Raw genomic sequence first — 19325 nt, forward strand, 5'->3', positions numbered from 1 at the left:
ATGTGAATAGTTTGGCCTAAATATTGTCACGATTACCAATGGGAAGGGCAATGGCGTACCATCCAGTGTTTTCTCTGCCTTGTGAGTACTTTGACAGCACCACCATTGGAAAGAGCAAAACCATGAACAGAATGAAATAACAACGTACATTTTATCATTCATAACGTTGTACATATATATATATATATATATATATATATATATATATATATATATATATATATATATATATATACATACACACAGACTTGGCATTTAATATGGATTTTTTTTTCTTCTTGACTTGGGTTTACTTTCTTAACTCAGTATATCAATCTGGTGAGTTTCTTTTACACTTTGGTGATTTATTTGTTAAAATAACCATGTCACTGATTGTCTGTCGCAGCAAGAAGTCAACAACAGGATTATATCACAGGTGGCGTGGCAAAATGTACGGACAGGTGCATTTGATGATTGGCTTCACAGTCGGGTATACAAGGGTTGTTGCGTTCTGTATTAGTGGAAAACAACTGCTGCACGTCTCCAAAAGTTATTGCCGCTTCCTCTGGAGATGGTCCGTCAACTCGACAATGCTGTTTGTCATGGAGTGGTGGCTTTACGAAATTACGGCATGAAACAGCGTGCTATTGCTCGGCAGTATGGCATCACTCAAGGTCAGGTGTCAGAGATCCTGAAACGAAATGCTCAGAGGTGTGTCCCTACTCCAATACCGAGGCCAGGACGTCTCCGCAGAACCACAAGGAGGGATGATCACCAGCTGCACCGGTTAGTCCGCAATGGCCGTACCAAGTCAGCTAATCGGCTTAGGGCTGAGTGGCAGCAACTGACAAATGTGCATGTATCCAGAAGGCTAGTCAACCAACGACTGGTTCAAGCAGGCTATCGTGAAGGCGTCCCCTGAGAAAGCCACGCCTGACCAGAGAACACCGCCAGCGCCGATTGCAGTGGGCCAGAGAGCACCGTCAATGGCAGCCAGGACACTGGAATCACGTGATCTTCAGTGACGAGTCTAGATTTCTGGTCTATCGTCAAGATGGCCGCGTCCGAGTGTGCAGACAAGTGCATGAAGCCTACAACAAAGATTGTATAGTGCCAAGAGTCCAAGCTGGAGTTGGTGGGTTAACCGTTTGGGCTGCTTTTCATGCAGGGGGCAAAACTGACCTGGTTGTTCTGAATGGAAACCTGAACCAGTTCAAGTACAGGGCCATTCTGGAAGAAACATTGCTTCCATTTGCTCGTGCAGCCTTTCGAGGAAACTTTGTCTTCCAAGATGACAATGCACGGCCTCATCGTGCTCGCATGATCAAACACTTTCTTGCTGACCGTGGTGTAGAGCATATGGAGTGGCCTGCCATGTCCCCGGATATGAATCCGATAGAGAACTTGTGGGCAGAATTAACGCATCAAATCAACCACTTGGACCAGCAGCCGACCTCTGTGCGTGAATTGCAGCAGGCTATTGTCACTGCATGGCAAGCGATTCCTGTCCAAACCTTGGCAAATCTCGTGAACAGCATGCCTCAACATGTACGTGCTCTCCTGAATGCTCGTGGGGGTTACACGAAGTACTGAACTGTAATTTTACTGTCCGTTATCCCAGTCGTAATTTAACTTTTGTTTTTGTTAAAAAATTTTTTGGCTAATGTGCAAAATAAAGAGATACTTCTTGAAAACGTAAAGAAGTTTAACACAGTACTGTCCATGAATTGAGTTCGATATCAGTTTACATCACTTTCAAGGATCAATTTATTTGTTTCGAAATGTCAAAGGTTGTTTTTGTTTCTTTTAAAGGTCACATTAACAAAATCTAGAATAATTTCAACATAATTCCAATGAACGTTTGGTTCTAAGACATCTTGAAAAGTAAGCTCACCCCCACAAAAAAAAAATTCCATATTAAATGCCAGGTCTGTATGTATGTATATAGTTACGGATCTTAGCGCCGGCCTTTTCCCCTTACCAAGGGGGGATTAGTCCCCTTGTCTTTGACTAGCCGACGGGACCCGGGACCTTTGACGTCCTTCCCGGACAGCGCGAAGTAGGGTCGTAGGACTAATCACTAATACCTAATTACTCGCACTGCCCAGAAACGAGGAAATAAGCCCCGCCCGAATCACGGGTGTTGGTGGATACGCCGAGCGGTAGCGAACCCGTGACCCGAGCCGTTATCAATGACGAAACCCGATCCAAGCGGTTCTTAATCATACAACGCTTACCCAATGATGGAAATCACAGAAACGGTCGAATTTGGAAGAAAGGAAGAACAGAATTTATTTACACAATGTACAATGGTTCAGCAGAAGAAGACACAGTGCAGTCCTTAAGTACAGTCTTAACCTATCTCAGAGACGGCACTCCCCTTAGCAAGGGGGGGTTAATCCCCTTGACCTGTTGAGCTGGCCGTCTCTAGTCCTGGTACTTATAACGCTCTTTTGCGGGGTGAAATTGGTCAGGGTTATTGGTCAAGGTGTTCCCCCGAATACCTTTACCAATCCCTCCGCAAAACAGGGAGACAAGTACCGCTCGAACCACGGACAAGATGGTATTTGCCGAGCGGTTTAGCAATCCGCGATTCAAGCCATTAGCAATTGACTAACCCCATTCCGAGCGTTGGCCAAATCGTGCCACAGGTACTCAATTGGAGACAGGACGAAAGCGGTCGGGGGAAAGAAGAAACCAAAGGTAAGAAATAACAGACATTTATTAACTATATACAAAACCAGAACCAAAGAAGAAACGAAAGTAATACACAGAAGAAGAGGAAGAAGATACACAGGACAGCCTTAAACAGTCTTATATTACTAATGCCCAGGACAGACAAACAGACTTACACAAAAGGGAATGGCAGGCAGTAATGACTGGAAGAAGGAAAAGGTCCAGGTGGGACAGCAGGGCTGGAAGGTTCGGGCAGAGGCACAGCAAGGAGGTACGCTCCAGGTCCACGCTCCGGGCTGGAAGCGAACAGCCAGCGGCAGCTTCACGTATTCGTTCACGCGGTAGGGCTTTTCGAAGCAGCTTGTCTAAGAGCTCCGTGCAGCTTCGTCTCTCTCAGCCAGACCTCACCAAAACGCCGTCTCCAACCCAAGTCGACTCTCGTTCATCTCCGTTCAAAGGCTTCGTGCTGGCGCTTATATTACATGCTTCCACATCAATGCGTGCTTCACAGAGCCACGCCCGTGATGGTATTTCGTCAGCCCTGGTTGGGCGGTAAGGGCTTGCTGACTCCACCTCTGATGACGAGTCGACGTGCCACACCTTGTTCTGGCAGCTCCGCCCCCTTCTTCCTCGGCTTGACCGCATGGCTAATGGCGGTTTGGGGCCAACAACCGTATCAAGGCAAGGAGCAGCGAACGCCGCCCGACTGTTACTTTGCGGAGACGATTGGGGGAATTGAAAGGGACCTATCTCATTTGATTAATGCAACGCAGATTCAACTATTGGGAACAGATCCTTAACTGAAACACATAATAATGAAATAACTACGGAGAGGTCCTATGGTTCGCTACATGTTGTACATGGACTAACTAGGGTGCGATCTTTAACAAGCCAATCGATGGGGATATTTACAGGGGAACATTTATAAGGGAAAACATTTACTAAAATTTACTAGTGGAGGTTCTAAAAACCGTAACACAGCACCCGTTTTTCCTCTAGGGCCGTCCCGGCCCGAAATAACTTCACTTAATGTGACACTCAGGTGTAGTAGGCCTCTACTATTAACCTTACCCTGGAGTGCGACAGTTTTAAAACAACTATGTATGTCCCGCCTGCTGCGTTGCATCCTACCTAACAGACTCATGCCCACAGAATAACCGAATTGCGGAATGGTTCTCAAACTATACATCAAGCCCGTGGGGAGCATTATTTACAAAACATTATTTTGTATTTACACTGCAGACCCAGAACCTGTCGTTTTGGGAGACAAAAGATCTTTTGAAAAAGAGGAAGAGCATGCACTGCATTGCACCGATGCACCATACTCAAGTGCCCGGGGATGCACAATTGATATTGCAGTGCACCCCCGAGCACAAGAGCATCACAAAGCACCAAAGCACCATCAGCACCAATAATCACCAAAGCACCACCCAGTGCTCATTGCACACATTTCAAATAAAAAACACAAACTGTTGACCTTTCTTCTTGTTTCTTGCTTCCCCTGCTCTGCTGGCCGATGTTTCTTCCTGTTGTTATTCTTGGTCTTTGCTTGCTGCCTATTTGCAAATAATAAAAAGGCACACAACGCGTCCATTTTTATTTAGGGCCAACAGGGGCCAACTAAGGGTGGTGCACCTGTTTGGCCAAAGGGGCCACCTCACTGTGGTCCGCAAGCCAACTCTTCTCTGGCCATCATGGCTGGTCCCAGCAGAGGGGCCAGGCCCCAACACGTGGGGTCCATCAGTGTGTGGTGCTTGGCCACAGAAACGTGTGGTCCATAAAGTGGTGCTCGGCCACAAGTCGTGTGGTCCATAAGGTGGTGTACCGGTCCAGGCGCGGCGGCTCGGGCACACAAGTGCGGCTACTTGCGCACTCCCCCCCCCCCCCCCCCCGGTCCCAAAAGACAAGCCGTGATTGGGGAAGGAAAGGACACAGCAAGCATCGGAGCAAGGTCACAAGGGTACACATCCAAACAAGGTAATGCAGAGGTGAGGTGCACATGGGAGCGAGCAGAGAAAGCTCGTCCCTACCGTACGTCACCCCCCCTGTCACCTACCCTACCCTTGCCCTTACCTCGTATTTACAAAACTCTAAACATTGACAAATTCATCACTATCGTCTCGTCTTCCCCATATCTCCCCTAATACCGAATTCGTTATCAATCCCTCTAACCAAATTTGCCATCAAGCCCAATTTCTCATCAATTCCTCGTAAGGAGGAAGAGATGGAACAAACAAGCACAATGTCACCCCCATGTCATGATGCGTCTCACCATTCCAAACATTTGCAACAAAAAACATGGTGTGGAATCATATCATCACCTCAGGTGAGTGGCTGCAGATGGTGTGAAGGGATTTCCATCCTAACTATCCTCTAAATGACTTTAACACTTTTACTCTACCCGGGGTCTTTCCCTGCAAAACCATTGGCCACTTTACTCTTTGCGCTTCTAAAAACCATTCCCACTGACCATCTGTGGTGCTCACCAATTTGGGGTCTCACTCCCCCGATTCAACTCCCTGTGCCCTTGCACAATTTCAGGGCTGGGTCGTGTGGCTCACCAGCAGGTCTACTCACCTGCACACCTCCGCCACTGTAGTTGCCTCCCGAGCTTGCCTAGCTCCTCTCCCTAACCTATCTACCTGGGGAAGGCCCTCTGGCGCTCTCCCCACTCAGTGCCCTCTCTGGCACTGGGCTGCCCGGGTCTGTCCTCCGGATCCTCGGGCCCCATTCACAACTCTACTGGCTCCCAGAGCCTACCTGCGGCCTCACCTGGCCGACAGACTAACAGTGGCGGAGTGCCCATTTAACCATACACACACTAACAGGCCACACGCCCAGCCATTTACACTTCACTAATGCACCCATCCAAACACCATTCTACTACACGCACCACAGATGCCAATATCCACCACAATTTACCTATACCCTCTACCTACTCTTAAACTACCCTCCCCGGGTATTCGTGAAAGGGGTCCATCTTCCTCATCCACTCCTTCCGCACCAACCACTCCACTCCACATATTCCACACTACTCACTCCACACCATCCATTCCATACTCCATTCTCCATACACCCATGCTTCACTTACACACCTGTGCCCACACACCTGGTGTCACCTGCACACCTGGTGGCACGTGCACCCGTCTTTCCTCCCAGGCTCATTCATTCAATACAACTCACAATCACACCATTCACCATACTCTGCTCAATGCACAATCATGCCAATCATCATGCTCACCACAAAGAACTTCCTGCACACACACTGCATCGTCTAAGCAGACTATTCCCCTCTGAAACTCATGCTCCCGTCTTCCCTTATACTAAGCGCTCCCACGTCGTTATCATCCAACTAATCTGCTACGTCCCCTCTACAGGTACATGTCGCTACTTAACCCTACAGTTACCTATTGTCATCTTTCTAAGTCCCTAACAATTATCCAAACCCTCCCTGGCTAGTTTTCACCGCCATAACCCCATAAACTACTGCTCATGTGCCCGGGTGGATGGGAGGGATGGTGGACTTACCATCCCTCTACATCGGGCATCTCTCACTATCAATTTTGCCCATCCAATTTTTTTCCAATCAAATTTGCCAATCATTACTGCCAATCATTTTTACCCATACAATTTGCCCATACAATTTGCCAATCAAATTCACTGCTACCAAATGTCCATTAACTTGAGCCTTGGTGCGTCGTTACATTTTCAAAGCTCGGCTTCGCAAAGCCGAGCGATGAATGCGGGTGGTTTGGTCGCCTGCAGGTTGGGTCCATCCGGCACTCGGTTCAGGGGAGGAGGTTTGGTTGGGCCAAGGTTTAAAGCACCATCCCGGCACGGGGCCTTTCGCTCCCATGCGCGGTGGGCCGACCTTGCCCGGCCGGAACGCCGCAACCACAAGGGGGCGCCGTTCCGATCCTTCCTACCTTCCCTCGAACCGGGCCGGTCGCCTTGCCCGGCAAAACGCAGACGCGACCGTGCAGGGCGGGGCCCGGCGCGGATCGTGCACGATGCTCCGAACAGGAGCGACGCTGCACTGATCCCCGCCGGCTCCCGCAATACACACAGCCCGGCACGGACCGAGAGCTCGCGTCGGCTAAACGTCAGTCTAACCGCTATCCCATTTAACGTCGATGCTCCCCGTACATGCTCACACCACTCGTTCCGTTCGTTGCTCATACATCCCATACTCTCCGTCAATTCCACCACCGCACTCTCTGTTACACACCACTCACTGTCCGCACACTCCATAACACACCTTGGCGCACACTCGTCGTTCGCACACTTCTCGCGTGCACTCTCCCCCGTTATGTACTCCGTAACCACCACGGGCGTGCACTCTTCCGTTACATCCTCTGTAACACTCCCCACCACGCGCTCCACCACCAACTCAGGTGTGCCTCCTCGCACACGCTCAACCATTCCAAGTGTGCATTCTCGCACCCGCTCCTCATCCATCTCACTCTCCGTATCACTCTCATCACACATACACTCCAACGTGCATTCTCGCTCGCACTCGGTTTCACTTCCATACTCTGTCGTGCACTCTCCCTCACTCTTGGTAACACACTCGCGCTCCGACGCCATTCGTACACGCGCGCCGTTCCTATCGATAACGCGCACCACAGACCTTTTACGAGCACCCGGGTTACGCCTGCATCCCAAGCATGGGAAAATTATTTTTGCACCAAACACAGACCGACTTACCTGGGCGCTTCTTCTCCTTCGCTCCAACACCTGCAAACTTTCCATTTGGTTAATAAGCACAGCATCACGATGCGAATCCAGACTTTGTGCATTATCCATCTTTTCCTCCAACGAGTGGTTTTCTAAGTCCGGCGTCTGCTTATTCCCAATTTCCACTATTGGTTCGGTTTCTTTGCCAATTTGATTTAATTCTTTTCCTTTATCTTCTTTTCCCTCGACGACCGCTGGCTCTAATAAAATTTCCTTTTCTACCTCGGCGGTCACCGGCTTCCCCATACCCTGGGTCGCGATCTCTATACAGATCAGGTTACCTGCGCCTTGCTCCAACGCGCTGCTCCCGCGCTCCTCGACTCGCGTTACCTCGTTGTGTACCCCAGCAACCTTTTGGCCCGATCTGCGGTCAATGTCTTCCTGTACTCTTTTCGCCGTGGCGTTCATTTGCTCCTGAAATCCATCCGGGTTGTACCTTGCTTCGTGCCTCACTTTTTCCATGTCTATCCTCTGGGTAGCCATCATTGCATCCAATCCCTTCCTGTCACCCTTAATAGATGCACTGAAATGCATCATAAAAAGGCCCCAGTCCATTGGCACTGCGGGCCCGGCTATCGCCGTCACGTACGGGAGGCCGCCATTTCGTGTGCCTGCAACCCCCGCTGCCGCACCTTCTTTGCTCTCCTCCCGCATTACTCCCACCTCTTCCTTGGGGTCCTGGGTTGACACTAACCCCGCATTCTCCCCTACCAGCACCCGATCACCTTGACTATCCATGGCACGATTTTAATTTAGGATATTAAATAAAATTTCGGCCGCTCAAAATTTTGACCAATTTTTTTCGATGGATTAAAATTTGGTTCGGGCTTCAAATCCCACTCCCTGACACCAATTGTTACGGATCTCAGAGACGGCACTCCCCTTAGCAAGGGGGGGGGGGTAATCCCCTTGGCTTGTTAAGCTGGCCGTCTCTAGTCCTGGTACTTATAACGCTCTTTTGCGGGGTGAAATTGGTCAGGGTTATTGGTCAAGGTGTTCTCCCGAATACCTTTACCAATCCCTCCGCAAAACAGGGAGACAAGTACCGCTCGAACCACGGACTTGATGGTATTTACCGAGCAGTTTAGCAATCCGCGATTCGAGCCGTTAGCAATTGACTAACCCGATTGCGAGCGTTGGCCAAATCGTGCCACAGGTACTCAATTGGAGACAGGACGAAAGCGATCGGGGGAAAGAAGAAACCAAAGGTAGAAATAACAGACATTTATTAACTATATACAAAACCAGACCCAAAGACGCTCAAGTTTTAGCTCTTTTTTTTTAGCTCTTTCACGAGCCTCGATCTTGTACACAAAAAAAAAAGAAGAAAAAAAAAAAGAAGAAACGAAAGTAATATACAGAAGAAGAAGAAGAAGAAGATACACAGGGCAGCCTTAAACAGTCTTATATTACCAACGCCCAGGACAGACAAACAGACTTACACCAAAGGGAATGGCAGGCAGGAATGACTGGAAGAAGGAAAAGGTCCAGGTGGGGCAGCAGGGCTGGAAGGTTCGGGCAGAGGCACAGCAAGGAGGTCCGCTCCAGGTCCACGCTCCGGGCTGGAAGCGAACAGCCAGCGGCAGCTTCACGTATTCGTTCACGTGGTAGGGCTTTTCGAAGCAGCTTGTCAAAGAGCTCCGCGCAGCTTTGTCTCTCTCAGCCAGACCTCACCAAAACGGCGTCTCTAACCCAAGTCGACTCTCGTTCATCTCCGTTCAAAGGCTTTGCACTGGCGCTTGCAGTGAAATTATACCAAAGTTGAACCCAGGAGACATTTCTCGCTTCAGCCACTGAAGGATGTCTATAAAACCTGGGACGTCCGCGACGCTGGCCACTCCTGTGACATTTACTTTACATGTAGTCTTGAATGGTACATATATGCTAGACTCGCACATATATGCTAGACTCGCTTGCTTTGACTATTATATCGGTCCTCTCTGTATGATACCAAGATCCTGATACCTATTGCATGACTGTATTTTTACAGGATGATGCCAGAGATCTAATTGAGATTAAACCTACCTATGGGACAAAGTTGTGGACCTGATTGATTTTTCACAACATTTAATCTCAATTAGGATCTACGGAAAGGGCGGGACACAAGATGATCAATGTACCGATACTCGGCTCCAACCCACAAGCTGAGGAATCGGGCTCGGTGTTTGCTCACTGGCTCAAAACGCTGGAGAACCAGTTCGGGGCCCAGGATGCCGTACCCACCGCTGAAACGAAGCTGTCTGTGCTACAGACCAAAGTCGACCACCAACTTTACAGGAGCATCGCTCGATGTACGACGTACGATGCCGCCGTGGAAGAGCTAAAGCGACTCTACATTAAGAAACGGAGCGTGGTGTACAACAGGCATCTGCTCGCCACGCGACGTCAACAGTCAACCGAGTCGATCGACCGCTTCGCTCAGGAGCTGCGGCACCTCCTCGCGGACAGCACTCAAGAGGTACGGACACACGAGCAAGTCCAGGACGATCTTGTCCGAGACGCTTTCGTCTCTGGAATCAGCTCTACCGATCTGAGACTCAGGCTCTTGGAGACAGCTGACCTGACGTTCACGGAGGCCCTACGGTTGGCCAACGTTTACACTGAGGCCCGGAAACAATCCATCGCTTATGACCACGCACGGGTCGTCGCGGGGACTTCTCAACTCGCCCGACCGGAGAGGGCTACCGCCGAGGATACGGGTGCGGGCTCGACTGCGGCCGAGCCCCTGGCCGCTCCCGAGGTGGACTCAGATTCCGGCCTGGCAGCAGCAACAGCAGCCAGGCCCAGGCCTGACTGGAACGCGACGTGTTATTTTTGCGGCAATCGGCAGCATCCCAGGTCAGCGTGTCCAGCTCGGGAAGCCATATGCCATTTGTGTTCTACTAAAGGACATTTTGTGAAAGTGTGCAAGAAGACCGCGCGGGGCACATGAGCACGCGCGACCTTGAATGGGCTTATCGCGGAGCCAACGGACCGAGCACAGAACGGGGCGCCTCACCCGGCTTTGATGAGCGCTCCTCCTCCTCGCGGGTCCCTGGCTGCACGCACGTCCTTGGTGAGATACACCGGGCCGCCGAAACAAATGGTGCAAACACGACCAGCCGCGGAGCGACCGACCTCGACTGGCGTTCGAACGCCTTCCAAAAAACAAACAAAAAGTTCCGGCTTTGAAAGCTCCTCCTGTTGAGCAACAAACGCTGCACGTGACACGAGCGCCATCTGACAGCTGTTCGTACGAACTACACGCTCTTGCTCCAGTGCGTGAAAGTACGATTGACTGCGATCTTTCGCACGGGACACGAGCGCCATCTGACGGCAGCTCGTACGAACTACACGCTCTTGCTCCGGCACGACCAACTATGCGTTTGGCACGGGGGCCCTCCGGAGGCTCCTCGAACGACCGGAAAACTGCAGCCAGTGTGGGATCCATGCGCGAGGCGCAATCTTCTCGCTCGGACGGCGCAATACCTGCCGGATCTTCTGGCCTTGATCAGGCCATTATCCCACTCTTGGTCGAAGGCATTTTTGCACGGGCCCTAATCGACACAGGATTTACGGATAGTTTCATCGATCAGCGGCTGGTGCGTCAACATGGGTGGCCGGTTATCGGGACTACACGACGGATCTTCATGGCCTCCCAAGGACTTCGGCTCAGCACGAAGGGGGAATGTCGATTGAAACTTGTGATAAAGGGACGCATGTTTTCCGATGTACATCTCATGGTCTTGCCTGCTTTATGTGCGGACATCCTGTTAGGACACGATTTCCTTAAGCGACATGGACGTTTGGAAATTGAATTCGGTGGGACGGACACGCTTGCTGTGTGTGCACTCGCGAAAATGGAAATTGAGCCTCTTTCGCTGTTCCCCAACCTGACCACTGACTGCACTCCTGTAGCGGTAAAATCGCGGTGCTACTCACGAGCAGACGCGCAATTCATTGCGGAAGAAACGGCCCAACTCTTGAAGGACGGTGTTATCGAACCTAGCCGGTCGCCGTGGCGGGCACAGGTCTTAGTGGTGCGAAGTGAGGCCCATCGCCGGCGCATGGTAATCGACTACTCACAGACGGTTAATCGCTTTACACAGCTGGACGCCTACCCCTTACCGGGGATGGACGTGCTAGTACGACTGGTGGCCCAGTACTCCGTCTACAGCACTCTTGATCTGCGTAGTGCGTATCATCAGATCCCCATCTCTAAGGCTGATCGCATCTATACCGCCTTCTAATCGGGTCAAAGGTTATACCAGTTCACCCGATTACCTTTTGGGGTAACGAACGGGGTCGCCTGTTTTCAGAGGGCTATGGACGACCTCGTTACTAAGGAGAACTTGACAGATGTCTTTGTCTATCTGAACAATCTTACGGTTTGTGGGTATGACCAGGAGCATCATGATGCTAATCTGAAGCGCTTCCTCGAGGTAGCGCATAGGTATCGCCTAACCATGAATGAGGCTAAGTGTCATTACTCTCAACGCACGATAGATCTTCTGGGTTACACCGTGACCCATGGCTCAGTCTCTCCGGATAAGGAGCGTCTGCGACCTTTGCTTGATATGGCCCCGCCCGGCGATCGAGCTTCGCTGAAGCGAGCTCTCGGGCTATTCGCCCACTATTCGAAGTGGGTGCAAAATTTATCTGCGAAGCTCTGCCCCCTCGTGGCCTGCGACACGTTCCCCATGAGCCCGGCCGCCTTGGCGGCCTTCGGGGGCCCTAAGGCCGACATCGCGGGCGCCGCTGTGGCGACGATCGACGAGAGCGAATCTTTCGTCTTGGAAAGTGATGCCTCGGATCATGCGATAGCGGCGACTCTCTCCCAGGGGGGGCGCCCTGTGGCTTTCTTTTCGCGGACTCTCACCTCCGCTGAGCGGCGGCATTCGTCTGTCGAAAAGGAAGCGTACGCGATCGTCGATTCAATTCGGCGATGGCGACCGTACTTACTCGGGCGATGCTTCCAAATCATCACGGACCAACAAAGCGTTGCGTTCATGTACGACACCTTACATGCTCAACGTATTAAGAATGAGAAAATCACTCGCTGGCGTATCGAACTCGCCGACTTCTGCTACACCATCAAATACCATCCGGGGAAGGATAACCTGGTCGCCGACGCCTTATCGAGGCCGGCTATGTGCGCGGGGATCGTAACTTTGGAGGGGCTGCATGCTTTGCACGACACTATGTGTCATCCAGGGGTGGCGCGTTTCGCTCATTTTGTGCGTAGTGGTAATCTGCCATACTCGATTGACGAGATCCGCCGGATCTGCCGAGACTGCGCTATATGTGCGGAACTCAAGCCGCGTTTTTACAACCCTCCCATGGGGACGCTGGTTAGGGCTACTAGACCGTGGGAGACATTGGCGATGGATTTCAAAGGACCACTGCCGGTGTCGAGCAACTCTCGCTATCTGCGCACTATCGTTGATGAGTACTCACGATTCCCTTTTGCTTATACGTGCGGGGATATGACGGCAGCCACAGTCATACGGTGCCTGCAGAATTTGTTTTCCATGTTTGGGTATCCGGCCTACGTACATACCGATCGGGGTGCGGTGTTCTTGTCGCAGGAGGTGCGAGGTTATTTGCTCCAAAATAATGTTGCTTCGAGTTACGCCACACCGTACAGACCCCAGGCGAATGGGCAGATCGAACGCTTCAATGGGATTATATGGAGGGCCGTCATGCTAAGCCTCCGGACCCTCGGCCGGGGTCTCGATAAATGGGCTTGGTCGCTACCTGCGGCCCTGAACTCGATCAGGGCTCTCCTATGTACGGCCGCCAACCAGACTCCCCATGAAAGACTGTTCCACCACCCTAGAAGCTCGGGTAGTATCCGATCTTTACCCAGCTGGCTCGCTGAGCCGGGGCCAGCCTATCTCAAACGAGCGGTGCGCACAAGCAAGTACGACCCCTTTGTGGATAAGGTGCAGGTACTCCAGGCTAATCCCGAGCATGCGCGCGTGATGACGGCAGATGGACGCGAGTCCACTGTCTCCGTACACAATCTCGCCCCTTGTGGGGTCATTGACCCTTATAGGGATATCGACGAACCGATCTACGAGTCTATGGACTCTACCGAAGCTTCCTCTATGGAACCTTTGCCGTCACCTCTGTCGTCACCTACACCCTTGCCTGAAGGCTCTGAGGTGCCCCCTCCTACACCTGCCTCCAGTGGCTACTCCGACGCAGGGGACTCCGGGCTTGGGGACGCCGTACTCGATAGTTTCCGGACACGGGCTGGCAGGGTAGTTCGCCACCCCGACCGCTACGGGTGGACCGACTGACATGGAATGATGTACCCAATCAATTAATGCTGACGCACGCTTGCGATCTGCCTAGCGGCAGTATAGTTCTAAAGGCGGGGAGAATGGAGTGAAATTATACCAAAGTTGAACCCAGGAGACATTCTCGCTTCAGCCACTGAAGGGCGTCTATAAAACCTGGGACGTCCGCGATGCTGGCCACTCCTGTGACATTTACTTTACATGTAGTCTTGAATGGTACGTATATGCTAGACTCGCACATATATGCTAGACTCGCTTGCTTTGACTATTATATCAGTCCTCTCTGTATGATACCAAGATCCTGATACCTATTGCATGACTGTATTTTTACAGGATGATGCCAGAGATCTAATTGAGATTAAACCTACCTATGGGACAAAGTTGTGGACCTGATTGATTTTTCACAACAGCGCTGATATTACGTGCTTCCAAATCAATGCGCGCTTCACAGAGCCACGCCGGTGATGGTATTTCGTCAGCCCTGGTTGGTCGGTAAGATATTTCTGACTCCACCTCCGATGACGAGTCGATGTGCCACACCTTGTTCTGGCGGCTCCCCCTTCTTCTTCTTCTTCACGACAGTCTGAGCATGTTACCGACATAAATCTACCTGACTCTACATCTCACTACCCCATCGACATTAAAAAAGAAAAAATATATATATATATATTTATTTATATATATATATATATATATATATATATATATATATATATATATATATATATATATATATATATATATATATATATATATATATATATACATATATATATATGTATATATATATATATATGTATATATATATATATATATATATATATATATATATATATGTATGTATGTATATATAAACTGAAATGTATTTGGAGCCTTTGATTGAGATTCAAATAATAAACATAGGCTTGGCTAACTTACACACGACTATTTGTCATTAAAAGTTAAGGGTCTATTGTTGAACTTTGCCCTTTTTCTTCATTGTACCTTCTGTAGCAGTTACCGCTGGATGCACACAATCGCCTTGCACCGGCCAGAACATGGCCAGACGCGCCTCTCCCGGGCATGCCCGGACTCACTGTTCCCGGGCACGCCCGAACCTCCCGGGCACGTCCGGTCTCGTCTTTCCCGGGCATGCCCGCTATCGCCTTTCCAGGGCTCGCCCAGAGCGTCCGGGCATGCCCGCTATCGCCTTTCCAGGGCTCGCCCAGAGCGTCCGGGCATGCCCGCTATCGCCTTTCCAGGGCTCGCCCAGAGCGTCCGGGCATGCCCGCTATCGCCTTTCCAGGGCTCGTCCAGAGCGCCCGGGCACGCCCAGCCTCGACTTGCCAGGCCGCAGCCAAACACGCCCGGGCAGGTCCAGACTCGCCTTTCCAAGGCTCGCCCTTGATACCCGGGCATGCCCGGTATAGCTTTTGCCGGGCAAACTTCCCGACATGAATGTGTATATATATTGCTGCCGGATAAACGGGCTTTTCAGAGTACCCGAGTGTGATACATTTATTAAACCTACTCAGACGAATTTCCATCTTTGGTCGCGTCAATTCTTTCAACTCGCGTTGGAGCCCAGCTCCTTCATTGGTGACCTACCGACATGGATACGGCAGTGACGCTTAAACTGCCTACCTTCTGGGAGGCTCACGCGGTTGTTTGGTTCGCTCAGGCGGACTCTCAGTTTGCCCTGCGAGGCATCACCGCGGACGACACCCGCTTCCACCATGTTGTGGCGGCGCTCGGTTCCGCCACCGCGGCCCGCGCCTTGAGCCTCCTCCAGCACCCGCCGGCTGCTGACAAATACGACGTGCTGAAGACACTCCTCCTCGACGCTTTCGCCCTCTCACCGGCAGCAAGCGCACGGCGCCTGCTTGACCTGCCCGAGCTCGGCGACACGCGCCCGTCCGAGCGCATGGACTATATGCTCTCATTGCTAGGTGAGCACTCTCCGGATTTTCTGTTCCGCGAGCTGTTCCTTCGCCAGCTGCCTCACCCGGTACGCCTCGCCCTGGCTGGCACGTTGATCACGGATTCCTGCGCCCTCGCCAGGGAAGCCGATAAGATCTCCTCGGCGGGCCAGCACATCGGCGCGGTTACCTGGAGCCCGCCGCCGTCCGAGGCGACGCCCACGACGCCCGAGCGCCCTGCGCGGTTGGAGGCCGAACTGCCGGTGCAACTGGCGGCCGCCACGCTGCACCGCCCGCTTCTGACACGACGGCCGGGGCCTCCACCTGACCGGGCGTGGTGTTATTACCACACCAGGTTCGGACACAAGGCTCGGACGTGCCGACCCCCGTGCACTTTCGGCAGGTCGGGAAACGGCCGGGCCGGCGTTCATTCCCAGCCATGAGCGCCGGCCACTCGGGCAACTTGCTGTTTATTCGGGACAAAGCGTCTGGGCGGCGTTTCCTGTGCGACACCGGCGCCCAACTGAGCGTCATACCCGCCTCCGAGCAGGACAGGCTGGACGCAGTTTGCGGCCCCTCTTTGGTCGCTGCTAATGGCTCGGCCATACGCACTTTCGGCCCACGCGTCGTCACCCTCTGCTTCGGCAGCCAGCGCTTTCAATGGACTTTTGTTACCGCCAGCATCCCCGTGGCTTTGCTGGGCGCCGTCTTCCTCTGCGCGCACGGGCTGCTGGTCGACGTCAAACGACGTCGCCTTGTCCACGCCGAGACCTTCAGCTCCCTGGCGTGCACAATGAGCAGCTCTGCGCCGACCGAACTGGCATGTGCCCTCCCGGCAACGAACGAGTTCGCTCGCCTGCTCGTGGAATTCCCGGCCCTCACGCGGCCGACGTTTTCGGCCGTCGTGGTGCGGCACGGGATCGAGCACCACATACCCACTACGGGCCCGCCGGTCTACGCCAGGGCCCGCCGCCTCGACCCAGCCAAGCTCGCCGTGGCGAAGGCCGAATTCGACGCGTTGGAGCACCTCGGCATCGTGCGGCGCTCCGATAGCGCATGGGCCTCGCCACTGCACATCGTGCCAAAGCCGGGGGGTGGATGGTGCCCGTGTGGCGACTACCGCCATCTCAATGACGCTACCACCCCCGACAGGTACCCGATCCCGCATATTCAGGACTTTTCCACCCGTTTGGCGGGACGGGTCATCTTTTCGAAAATTGACCTGATACGGGGCTACCACCAGGTACCTGTCCGGGCGGCCGACGTCCCGAAGACGGCCGTCATCACGCCGTTCGGCCTGTTCGAATTTTTGCGGATGCCGTTTGGCCTCAAGAACGCGGCCCAGGCGTTCCAGCGCTTGATGGACGGCGTGCTGCGTGACCTGCCGTTTCTTTTCGTCTATCTGGACGACATCCTCGTCGCCAGCACGTCCCGCGCCGAGCACCTCCTCCACCTCCGAACACTGTTCGGTCGCCTCAGCGAGCACGGCTTAATTGTCAACCCGGTCAAATGCCACTTCGGCGAGACGACCGTTGACTTTTTGGGCCACCGCATCACCAAGACCGGGGCTGTGCCGCTGCCGACCAAGGTCGAGGCCATCACCACGTTCCCGCGTCCCCGTTCCATCAAGGCCCTCCAAGAGTTCCTCGGCATGGTGAATTTTTATCACCGATTCGTGCCCCGCGCTGCTCAGCTCATGCGGCCCCTTTACGAGGCCCTCCGGGGCAAGCCGGCCAAGCATGACATTGTTTGGTCCATGGCCATGGACGCGGCCTTCGCCAGCGCCAAACGGGCCCTCGCCGACGCAACGCTGCTGGCTCACCCGGTGCTCAACGCGCCCATCGCCCTCACTACGGACGCCTCCAACTACGCGGTGGGCGCCGTCCATGAGCAATGGGTGGACGGGGTTTGGCAGCCACTCGCTTTTTTCAGCCGGCAACTCCGGCCGAACGAGTTAAACTACAGCACGTTCGACCGCGAGCTGCTCGGGCTATTCCTGGCCGTTCGCCATTTCTGACACCTCCTGGAGGGCCGCCCGTTCACGGCTTTCGTCGACCACAAGCCGTTGGTCTACGCAATGGCTAAGGTCACGGTGCCGTGGTCGGCCCGCCAGCAGCGCCACCTCTCCGCTGTGTCGGAGTTCACCACGGACATCCAGCACGTCGCCGGCAAAGACAACGCCGTGGCCGACTGCCTTTCGCGGGCCAGCGCGAACGCGGTCCACCTCGGCGTGGACTTCGCACTCATGGCGGCCGACCAGACCACCGACGCCTCGGTGCAGGCACTCCGCGCGGCGGACACGGGCCTCCGCCTGGCCGACATCCCCTTCGCGGGCACCGTCCTGCTCTGCGACGTCTCCCAGGGCCAGCCTCGCCCCATCGTGCCCGTTTCCTGGCAGCGCCGCATCTTCGCCTCCATCCACGGCCTTTCTCACCCGGGCCGGAAAGCTTCTCAGAAGCTGGTGTCGGCGCGTTTCGTCTGGCACGGCCTTCGACGAAACATCTGCGACTGGGCCAACGCCTGCACGGCCTGCCAGCGAGCCAAGGTCCACCGCCACACCCAGGCCACGCTGGCACCTTTCGCCATGCCTGAACAGCGTTTCGACCACGTCCACGTGGACCTGGTGGGTCCCCTGCCCCCCTCGTGGGGGTTCACCCACCTGCTCACCATGGTGGACAGGACCACCAGGTGGCCGGAGGCCGTGCCCCTCACCTCCACCACCACCGCCAACGTGTCGCAGGCGTTCATCGCCACCTGGGTCGCGCGCTTCGGCGCACCAGCGGGCATCTCGTCCGACCGCGGCCCACAGTTCACGTCTGAGCTTTGGGGCGCGGTCGCCCATTCGTTGGGGGTCACGCTGCACCGCACCACGGCCAACACCCCCAAGCCAATGGGTTGTGCGAGCGGTTTCACCGCTCTATGAAGGCCGCACTCATGGCCGGCCTTCAGGACGACGGTTGGGCCGACCGGCTGCCGTGGGTCCTTTTGGGCCTTCACACGGCCCCCAAGGAAGACCTCCAGGCGTCCACCGCCGAGCTCGTCTACGGCCAGCCGCTCCGCGTCCCGGGCGAATTCGTGCCCGACGCTACCAGTCCCTGGTCCGCCGCTCGCCAGCGCTCGGACCTCCAGGAGGCCGCCCGACGATTTGCCCCCGTGCCGACGTCCCGCCACAGTGGCCCCCAGTCCTACATCCCCCCGGCGCTTCGCACAGCGGAGTACGTCTTTGTGCGTCATGACGCGCACCGGGGGCCACTCCGGCCGCCGTACGACGGGCCCTTCCGGGTCCTGCGACGGGGCGACAAGTCTTTCATCGTCGACTTCGGCGGCCGGCCGGACCGGATTTCTGTGGACCGCCTCAAACCGGCGCACATGGACGTCGACCAACCACCACGGTTGGCCCTTCCTCCGCGGCGAGGCCGCCCCCCGTCCACAGTTCCCCCCGCTCGACCACCCACCACCACGTCGGACCCCTCCCCACGACCCTCCAGGGGTCGCTTCGGCCGGGTCATCCGGACCCCCCTTAAATTGACCCTGCCGGTGCAGGTCGATTCTGGAGGGGCGTGTGTAGCGGTTACCACTGGATGCACACAATCGCCTTGCACCGGCCAGAACACGGCCAGACGCGCCTCTCCCGGGCATGCCCGGACTCACTGTTCCCGGGCACGCCCGGTCTCGTCTTTCCCGGGCATGCCCGCTCTCGCCTTTCCAGGGCTCGCCCAGAGCGTCCGGGCATGCCCGCTATCGCCTTTCC

Source organism: Myxine glutinosa, chromosome 7 (genome assembly GCF_964187855.1).
Source record: "Myxine glutinosa chromosome 7, kmMyxGlut1.1, whole genome shotgun sequence".
NCBI lineage: Eukaryota > Metazoa > Chordata > Myxini > Myxiniformes > Myxinidae > Myxine > Myxine glutinosa.